Source organism: Myotis yumanensis, unplaced genomic scaffold, assembly GCF_028538775.1.
Source record: "Myotis yumanensis isolate MYYU_CA2020_CCGP unplaced genomic scaffold, mMyoYum1.0.hap1 SCAF_2, whole genome shotgun sequence".
In the NCBI taxonomy this organism is placed as follows: domain Eukaryota; kingdom Metazoa; phylum Chordata; class Mammalia; order Chiroptera; family Vespertilionidae; genus Myotis; species Myotis yumanensis.
In genome coordinates this window covers 72,057,962-72,067,573 of record NW_027223753.1, presented here as the reverse complement: position 1 = coordinate 72,067,573, position 9,612 = coordinate 72,057,962, and the positions used below count along the sequence as shown (strand labels likewise).

General features: G+C 47.7%; 1 long non-coding RNA gene across 3 annotated transcripts; it reads left to right on the top strand.

Annotated features, from left to right (window-relative positions):
• The first annotated feature begins 694 nt into the window (after positions 1-694).
• LOC139003577 (uncharacterized) lies at positions 695-8,956 on the top strand. Of its 3 annotated transcripts, none has more exons than XR_011470264.1 (4): positions 695-1,286; positions 1,716-1,884; positions 4,547-4,723; positions 8,548-8,956. It is a non-coding gene; the product is annotated as an uncharacterized lncRNA (long non-coding RNA). The 3 variants fall into 3 exon arrangements; XR_011470262.1 differs by having other exon boundaries at positions 1,716-1,927; XR_011470263.1 differs by lacking the exons at positions 4,547-4,723; positions 8,548-8,956 and adding an exon at positions 3,119-4,532 and having other exon boundaries at positions 1,716-1,927.
• Positions 8,957-9,612: the final 656 nt, after the last annotated feature.

Genomic DNA, 9,612 nt, shown 5'->3' with positions numbered 1-9,612 from the left:
CCTTTTGTTCTGGAATATCTACCCCTGACTACAAATGATTTACTCTTGAATTCCTGACAGTGTGGTGACATAACTGTGAAGTCATCTGTATAGTGGTGGGGTCACTATGGCTTTTTTCTCAGCTTGCTGGTAGCAGAGTTAAAAATCCCAGAAAGGAAAGGCCTAAATATCGAGTTCTCCACCACAAGGAACTTCTGTTTCGCTGGGAAATCCTACTCGGCAGCCAAGGCTTTGTCTTTTTATTTTTGTAAAAGAACATTTATTGGGTAAATTACAGAGATAGAAAAAGTAATTCCTAGAAGAAATGGGCTTAGGAAATAAGTTATAGAGGCAAAGGAAGTGCCCTTGGAGCTGGGGAGTGAGGAAGCTGATGGTAACATGCCTGGGGCAGGGCAGGGGAGGAGGATGGGGAAGGTATGGGGGCATGCTCCCTGGAGGGAGAGCCGGGTTTGTCATTTTTAAGCCTGTGGTAAACAATAATGATAAATGGAAAGACTTCCAGGTATTGTCTTAGCAGATTCTATGGTAGACCTTGAACATGACTCACACAAGTGTTGAAAGAGTGCACTGGTGAATGGGTTAATTATTAGGCTACAATATAACCAGGGCTGATGTCCAGCTGGTAGTGCCTATAAGGGCCAAGGTCCATTCCCATTGGTCAAATCTCCACTCTACTGGGCTGGCACCCACACTGTACATTAGTCATTAGAGATAGCCCCTAGTTTGGGAGAACACTGCTCCACATTGCAAACTGGGTTACAAAGAAATGTTTAGAATTCAATTAATATGACATATTCTTAGGACTGGTTAGAACCTGCTTGGCTGGGACTCTGGAAGGAGCAGGACCTGATAGTCTCAGAACTGCAATAAGATGGATCTTGGAGAAAGTATCAGAATTTAAAGTAGATCAAACAGAACGGATGAATAGAGCTCTTGAGTAAATCTGGAGGTGAAACCTGAGAACAACAAAGGGGTACAAAGACCAGGAGCAAGAGATGGCTGGGCAGGGACTCACTGAAGTTGAAGGCAATGAAGAAGGAGCAAGAGGGAGGAAGATGTATCCAGTAAGTCCAGCCATAAGGGACAGAAAACCAAAGCAACAGAGGTTTCCGTGAACAAAAGTGCTATTCTGGAAGTGAGCCGTCCACAGCTGATACGGCAGCTTCAGGAGCATCTGGCTTCCAGATGCCTATCTTGCTGCTTCACCATCCTCAACATGTTGCTTCTACCTCATGGTCAAAGGTGGCAGCTCAGACTCCAGCCAGCTGTATGGAGGAAGGAGCAAGGTGAGCATGCCTCTACCTTTAAGGCAGGTTTCTCAGTCTTGGTACTTTGGCATGTGGGGCAGATAATTTATTGTTTGGGGAGGGAGGGGGGCTGTCGTGTGCACTGTAGGATGTTTAGCAATATCCTTGGCCTCTGCCCACCAGGTGGCAGTGTTACTTCCTCCTTCCCAGGTATGACAAAAAAATTTCCCCAAATGTTGCCAGATGTCTGTGTTGGGGGTGGAGGAGTGGGATGGAGGGGTGTGTGTGTGTGCAAAATCTCCCCAGATAGAGAACCAATGCTTTTAGTTGATCTCCCCAATCTGCACTGATCCCTCTGCTTCCATGCCTTGATCAGAACGTAGTCACAAAGGCAACTCTTAGTCACAAGGAGCTGGGAAATGTAGTCTTTGTTCCAGGCAGCTAAAAAGTCAGGATTTCTATTACTAGGAAGAAGGTGAGAAGAGATACTGGGAAATAATGCAAGAGCAGAGAATCGGACAGACCTTGGCTATTTCGTCCCTGATCCCAGCTCCTGGCTCCTTGTTAAGGATGGAACAGCCTTAAGCAGGAAAATATGTGATCACAACCGCAGACAATGGCATCCTGGATCCATGAGGTGGGAACGCCCCTTGCAGAGACTGAGCCCTTAGTGGAGAAGGGTGAGCATTGTGTCCTCGCTCATTGCCTTTCAGCATGTCGCCTTAACTCGGCTTAGGGGTCTGTCACAAGGCACTGTATTTCCTAGTTGCCCTTGACTAGGGACTTCTCGTTTTATTCCCCATGAAATGGCCGCAGTGCAGTGTCTTCCCTCCCTTGCTCCCTCGCTCCCTCCCTTCTCTTCTTCTCTCCTCTCCCTTCCCCCTGTCTTCCCTTAAAATGTACTAATAAGAGGACGGAATATAGACTCAGGAGACCTGAGACCTGGCCTGGTCCTGCCACTAACTTAGGGTAAGTCACTCAACCTTTCTGGCTTCAGTGCCTTCATTTATAAAATTAGGGCTGGCCAGATGATTCCCAGGGTCCTCTATAGCTCTAGCTGCTTTGATTCTCCAAGGTCTGCAGGACCAGCAGAGAGCACCCCTCCATGATAACAGCCCCTGGCTAGGTCTCTGCCTCTAGACTCCCCTGTGGGGTAAAATCCCAGCCAGGCAGATGTCACTCAGATTCCCCACCCTGGCTCCACATAGGCCTGCTCTGGATAATGGCACACCTGTCTTGCTAAGTCTGACCAGCGCAAATCATGCCATGTATGTTCATTACAACCTGTCCTTGTGCCAGCCAGATGGGTGGGGTGCTTCCTGGGCTCCCAGCTAACTTTGAAATGGCCCTGTGGTGGCACAGCTGGCCTTGGCAGGAGGTTTTGTTTCATTTTCCAGATTCCCAGGTCCTGTTTAAATTCTGTTTCTTTAAGCTAACACGTTTTCATTTCTTTATTTGTTCAATAAACACTTCTTGAGCACCTGTTGCTCTGTGGGGCCCCAGGACTACCAAAACAAACAAGTCACAGACCCTCCCTTTCTGGAACTGGAATTGGTCTTCCATGCTCTTTCCCTACCTGGCTCTCCAGCCTGTTTCCCTTCACTGGCTACATGGCTCTGCTTGGGTTCCTCTCACCCGGCACAACACACACACTCACTCACTCATACCCTCATCCACACACACACTTACACACACACACACACACACACACACACAACTACCTCTCTCCTTGGCCGTGGCTTCCTCATTCTTTAGGTTTCAGCTGAAATGTTCCATCTTTAGGGAAACGTTCTCTGTCTCATCCCTGACCCCAGGATGATGTGCTCCTCCCTCGTCTATGCCTCCAACAGCACCCCGATTTTCCTTTCCAGAACACTTACCATCTTGTCACTGCTCCTGAAGTCTTCTCCCTCAGGATGTGAATTCTTCGGCAGAGCTGAGGAGCCAGGTCTCTCTCCATCACCACCAATCACTTCCTGGCACACAGTAGGCCCTCAACAAATGAAGCATGAACCAATACATGGGCGAATGAAGCTGTCAGAGGGAGAGACATATAGTCTGTCACGTGTAATACTGGTTGAGTAAAAAGAGCCCCCGGCCTCTGGGAAGGGATGGAAATGTGTACCTGGGCTTAAAGGAGTAGGAAAGAGGAAAGTGCAGCAGAGAGGAAAGAAATGGCAGCAGTGAAGTCAGGAGCAGGGCCCCTGGCAGTGCCAGGGCCTGGGAAGGCCAGCGGGGATGACCTGGAGGGTCTAGGGCCGGCAGGGGGAGCTGCGAGCTCTCAGCGCTTGGCTGGCTTTCGAATTGGAGCACCTGCCAACGTGCTGCCCCTGCTCTGCTGCCCCCAACCCATCCTCCACCACCCAGACACCTTGCTTAAGAGCTTTCAGAAGCTCTGGGTCTGGAGCCCTGAGGAGGCAGGCCATTCCAGAGAGCAGGATTCTCCCTCACTCTCTCCCTGTCTTCCTTCCTTTCGTTCTTTACCAAATTCAACTCATATTTCCTGAACTCCTTCTCTGTGTCAAGAATTGGAGAGAGAACTTTCTCCTCACTCTCTTAGAAGCTTTGGCAAGATGAATCCAGCCAAAACCCAGAAATGGAACCACTGGGCTGGAACGATGGTTGGGGCAGTAGAGGGCTGGCACGTGGGCAGAGGGGCAGACACAGACTCTGGCTGGACCCTGAAGTAGGCTGCCCAGAACGGAAACGGAGGAAAGCAAGTGCGGAACAGCCCCCCTCATGTTGCATGCCCTTTAAATGACACTCTTTCCCTGCTCCCCGTGGCCTGAGGCTGTGTGAACACTCGGGCAGTGGGTGCTGACTTCGAGGCATTGGCCCTGGGGAAGGAGGAGGCTGAGCTCGGAGGGTAAAGGGGCATCTGGAATCCCCACCTGGAGAGGCAGGCAGAGAATGCAGAAAGGCAAGGCGGGGAGTGTGACCTTGTTGCTGGGGTGACCTCTGGCGCTCTCTCTGAAGAGGCCTTAACTTTTTTTTTTTTTTATTGCTTAAAGTATTACAAAGGGTATTACATATGTCTCCTTTTTTCCCCCGCCCTTGACAATCCCCTGGCCTCCCCTACCCCCCAGTGTCTTATGTCCATTGGTTATGCTTATATGCATGCATATAAGTCCTTCGGTTGATCTCTTACCCCCCACCCCCACCCCCGCCCGCTTCTGCCCCCCTACCCTCCCCAGCCTTCCCGCTGCAGTTTGACAGTCTGTTTGAGGCAGCTCTGCCTCTGTATCTATTTTTGTTGTGGCCTTAACTTTTAAATGTGTTGGTTGCTCTTTCTCCGCCAGGGAGAAGCTTAAACCTGGAAGTGCATTACCTCGCTGCAGGTGGGGGGAGAATATGCCAAGGGCAGCTGCTCCTCAGCTCCTCAGAACAAAACAGTGGGGAGGATGAGATCCGCAGGCCAGGCTGCCCACATGCTGCACTGCAAGCTGAAGTGTGTGCCGGGGGAGCCACCAGCTAAGGTGGGGCTCAGAGGTGACAGCCTGGAGGGGAGACTGTAGCGCTGAGGTTGCTTTGGACACATCGGTTTCTCACTCAGATATTTATCTTGTATCATTGAGTGGATTTTTGTGTGTACTGGCTCCCTAATTTGACCTTGGGGATTGAGAAAATGTCAGAGCTGACTAAGCCCACTTAGGGGTCATGCTCAGCTCATGTGCACTTGGATGAATTGCAGGAGAGCGGGGGGGGGGGGGGGGGGGGGGGGTAACGGGGTCATGGTGTAAACAGAACCCAGGTCTGCAGCTCTCTGCCCTGACAAAACCGCCCCTCAGGCCTTCCTCCATGGGGAGGGATGCCCCTCAGGCCAGAAGGAAACTTCAAATCCAGATTCAATGCTTTTTTTTTTTATGAGACAGAAGAGATGAGGAGGAGGAAAGGCCCTGGCAGGCAGCTTTGAGCTTACACAGGGCACCAAAAAAATGTCATTTGAAGAATGGGCAGAGGAGACAAAGAGGTTAGTGTGACAGGAAGCCAGGGAGGAATAAAGCCAGGAAACAGTGTGGGAGGGAAAGAGGGCCACAGAGAGGGAGGAGGGCCTTTGCCAGGAGGAGGTGGAAGGACAAAAGGGGCAGGGATGGTGCATCTCAGCGTGTGGGTGGCCAGGATGGAAGGCAGAGCTGCCAGATCAGAGCCCTGCTCTGTGTTTCTTCCAACACTGAGAGTGTCATGGGGGCCTGGAGAGTAACAGCCCAAGTTGGAGGGTCCGGCCAGCCCTCTCAGATGCATTATCCTGCACAGAAGAAAGGATGGGCCCTCTTAGTTGGAGTCTGCCTCCACCTGCCAGCGGCCACGGATGAGCCCCACCTCCTGGCCCCTCACCTGCGCGTACAACTGCCAAGCATCACTTTCCCGAGGGGCAGCAGCATTGGGAGTTCTGAAGAACAATGTGGAGAGAAGTCGTTTCTGTCCAAACCGTTTTATCCTTTGGGAGCAGGGTATGTCCTGGCAGGACTGCTCTCAAGACTAGAGCAAGGGCACTATAGGAGGGAATGGGGTGGAGTGGCCAGGCCATGTGGGCCAGGCCTGGGCTGACGGCCCAGAGCTCATTTGTTCATTCAACAAGCACTTGTCGAATATCTGCTAGAATAGAGCAAATAAGACAAAGTCTCTGTCTCTTGGATTCCAGTTTACATTCTGGTCGGGGTGATGGACAGCGAACCACAAGTGCTTTGTAGGTGTGTTCCGCAAGCTCCTTGGCCTGGTTTGGCTTCCTTGGTTTTGGTGGTCTTCACTGCTCAGCCAGATTGAAGCTGCTTGGGGCCAGGTCTTCTCAACTCTGATACAACGATACAGAGCAGAAGCACAGTCCAGACTGTTGGGCATCAATACTAACTTGATTTTGCACAACGTTTTATGCATTTTATTTTCCTTTTCGCATTTCCAAAAGAGTCAATAATCCTCTCAGGGCAGGAGGGAAAGGAAGGCCTCTGAGGGTGGGCTCCTCCAGATGGAGACACATCGGCCGCCTCCCTGGTGTTTCTTCCCTCCGCATCTTCCCCTAATTCACCCCCCTGTGCTCTGGAGGAGTCTTTATAACATGCTAATCTCATCACGTGATTCTGGGCTTTAAAGGTTTTTTTATACTTTTAAAAATATATATATATTTTATTGATTTTTTACGGAGAAGAAGGGAGAGGGATAGAGAGTTAGAAACATTGATGAGAGAGAAACATCGACCAGCTGCTTCCTGCACACCCCCCACTGGGATGTGCCCGAAACCAAGGTACATGCCCTTGACTGGAATCGAACCCGGGACCCTTCAGTCCATAGGCCAACGCTCTATCCACTGAGCCAAACAGGTTAGGGCCAGGCTTTAAAGTTTTGATAATTGGCTGGGATGCTTTTGACTCTCAAGGAAGAGAATGCTGCCAGCAAGGATGTAGGACCAGGGAAGCCTGAGAACTTAATGGCTGGGAGCACAGTTTTTAGAGTCAGTCTGAGTTCAAATTGCACCTCTGCCATGTCTGAGTCACGTGAAAGATCAAGCCACTCAACTTTTCTTTCAGACTTATTTCCTCATTTGTAAAATTATAAAAAAATACAAACAAACAAACAAAAACACACCCATCTCACTAGGTAGCTGTGAGGTCAATCTAATGAGGTAATATGATAACATACTAGAGGCCTGATGCACAAAATTCGTGCAAAGGGCTTGGCCCTCGCAGCCTCAGCTTCGTCCAGAAGGTCATCCGGAAGGTGTTCGGCTGTCCAGTCTAATTAGCATATTATGCTTTTATTATTATAAAGCACTTAGCACAGTGCTCAATAATTGGTAGCTTAAAAAACCATGGAATATTAACTAAAGAACGTATATGCATATTTGCATAACCCATCAACATAGACAATAGTGTGGTGACTGGGAGTAGGTGGAGGGGGCGAGAGTGGGGTGGAGGGGGTCAATGGGAGGGAAAAGGGGACATCTGTAATACTTTCAACAATAAAGATAAATTTTTAAAAATCCATGGAATATTATTATTTTTTAAAAAATATATTTTATTGATTTTTTACAGAGAGGAAGGGAGAGGGATAGAGAGTTAGAAACATCGATGAGAGAGAAACATCGATCAGCTGCCTCCTGCACATCCCCAACTGGGGATGTGCCCGGAACCAAGGTATATGCCCTTGACCGGAATCGAACCTGGGACCCTTGAGTCCGCAGGCCGACACTCTATCCACTGAGCCAAACCGATTAGGGCCCATGGAATATTATTGATTATATTCCCTATGCTGTACTTTTTATCCCATGACTTTTTATAACTGGCAATTTGTTTTTCTTTCTTTGTTTTAATATATATTTTTCATTGTTGACAGTATTACAGATGTCCCCCATTTCCCCCCCTCCACCCAGCCCCACCCCTACCCTAGGCCTTTACCACACTATTGTCTGTGTCCATGGGCTATACATATATGCATATATGTAAGTTCTTTGGTTAATCTCTTCCCGTATCCTCCTCTACTTCCCTACCCCACCCCTGTCTGAGATTTTTCAGTCTGCTTCATGCCTCCATGCCTCTGACCCTATTTTGTTGGTCAGTTTATTTTATTCAATAAATTCCACAAATAAGTGAGATCATGTCAATATGTTTTTCTTAATTCCTTTACTTTTTTCACCCATCCTCCCACCCCCTCACATCTGGCAACCATCAATTTGTTCTTTGTATCTATTAGTTTGTTTCTATTTTATACATTATTTACGTTGTGTTTTAGACTCCACAGATAAGTGAAATCATATGGTATTTGTCTTTCTCTGACTTATTTTACTTAGCATAATACCCTCTAGGTCCATCCATGTTGTCACAAATGGCAAGATTTTATTCTTTTTTATGACTGAGTAATATTCCATTATATATACGCACCACCTGTTCTTTATCCATTTGTCTATTGACAGACATTTAGGATGTTTCCATATGTTGGCTATTGTAAATAATGCTGCAATGAACAGAAGGATACATATATCTTTTCAAACTTGTGTTTCTGTTTTCTTCAGCTACATACCCAGAAATGTAATTGCTGGTAGTTCTATTTTTTATTTTTTTGAGGAACCTTCATACTGTTTTCCATAGTGACTGCACCAATTTACATTTCCACCAACAGTGTATGAGGGTTCCCTTTTGAATTCTTGCCAACACTTGTTGTTTGTTGACTTACTGATGACAGCCATTCTGACAGGTGCGAGGTGGTATCTCATTGTGGTTTTGTTAGGGGCAGAAATAGAATATTGAGGACTAGCTATAATTATATGAAATATTAATCATGCTCTGTTAACTGTGATTGTTCTGATTAGAGAAAGCACATTCTAACCTGGCTGAGAGCCGTATGCCTTGGGACATGGGAGCTATCATCGGAATGCAGTCCATCCTCCTTTCCAAGAACTGTCTACCTTTATGGAAAGATTTACAACCTCGTGGTTGAAAGTCCTGGAGATGCTTGCCCTTTGCAGCCCCTATTGCCTGTAATCTGGTCCTGGGGGCGCCCAGAGGCACACACCCTTTGCAACCCCCAGCCCGCATGGCCTATAACCTGTAACGATCACACCATGCCTACTTTGTGCATGCCTGTAATTCTTACTTTTCCACGTCATATTTGCCCTTCTACCCAATGTAAGCAGCTGGCTTATGGGGAGGGGTAAAGCAGGTTTGTGTGGATGACCTGCTGCTCTCCCATACTGCCGGCATTATTGGAATAAATGTTTATATATGATTCAACCCTGTCTCTGCTTAATTGGCTCAAGTAGTGACAGGCAGCCCAGACCCCTTGGTTGTCCAGTTCCAGTTTTAATTTGCATTTCATGATGATGAGTGGTACTGAATATCTTTTCATATGTCTATTGGCCATCTGTATGTCCTCTTCGGAGAAATGTCTATTCAGGCTGTTTGCCCATTTTTAATTGGATTGTTTGTTTGTTTGCTTTGGGGTTAAGTTGCATGAGTTCATTATATATTTTGGATATTAACCCCTTATTGGAGTGATCACTTCATAAGTGCTATAAATGTCTAATCATTCACTATGTTGTACACCTGTAACTGATATAATATCATATGTCGACAGTAATTGAAAAAAGCAAGCATAGAATAGACTCTCTGGGAATGCGTGGCTCTTGGCCCCAAGAACCAGAAAGCAAGCCCAGACCATGCTGGCCTGCCCTGGGGGTGACCTTTTTCAGGCCCTGCTTGGATGCTCTTTTCTCATGTATGCAAGTGCACCCTCACATATAAGGCTAAATAAAACTCCTGCAGCAACAGGACAGGAAGCTGAAGCAATACCATAAAGTCACAGCAGGGATTCCTGTTACGGGGACAGTGTTGGCTTAACAGGATGTGGAGGGACCAGGGAAACAGATGGCTGAAGA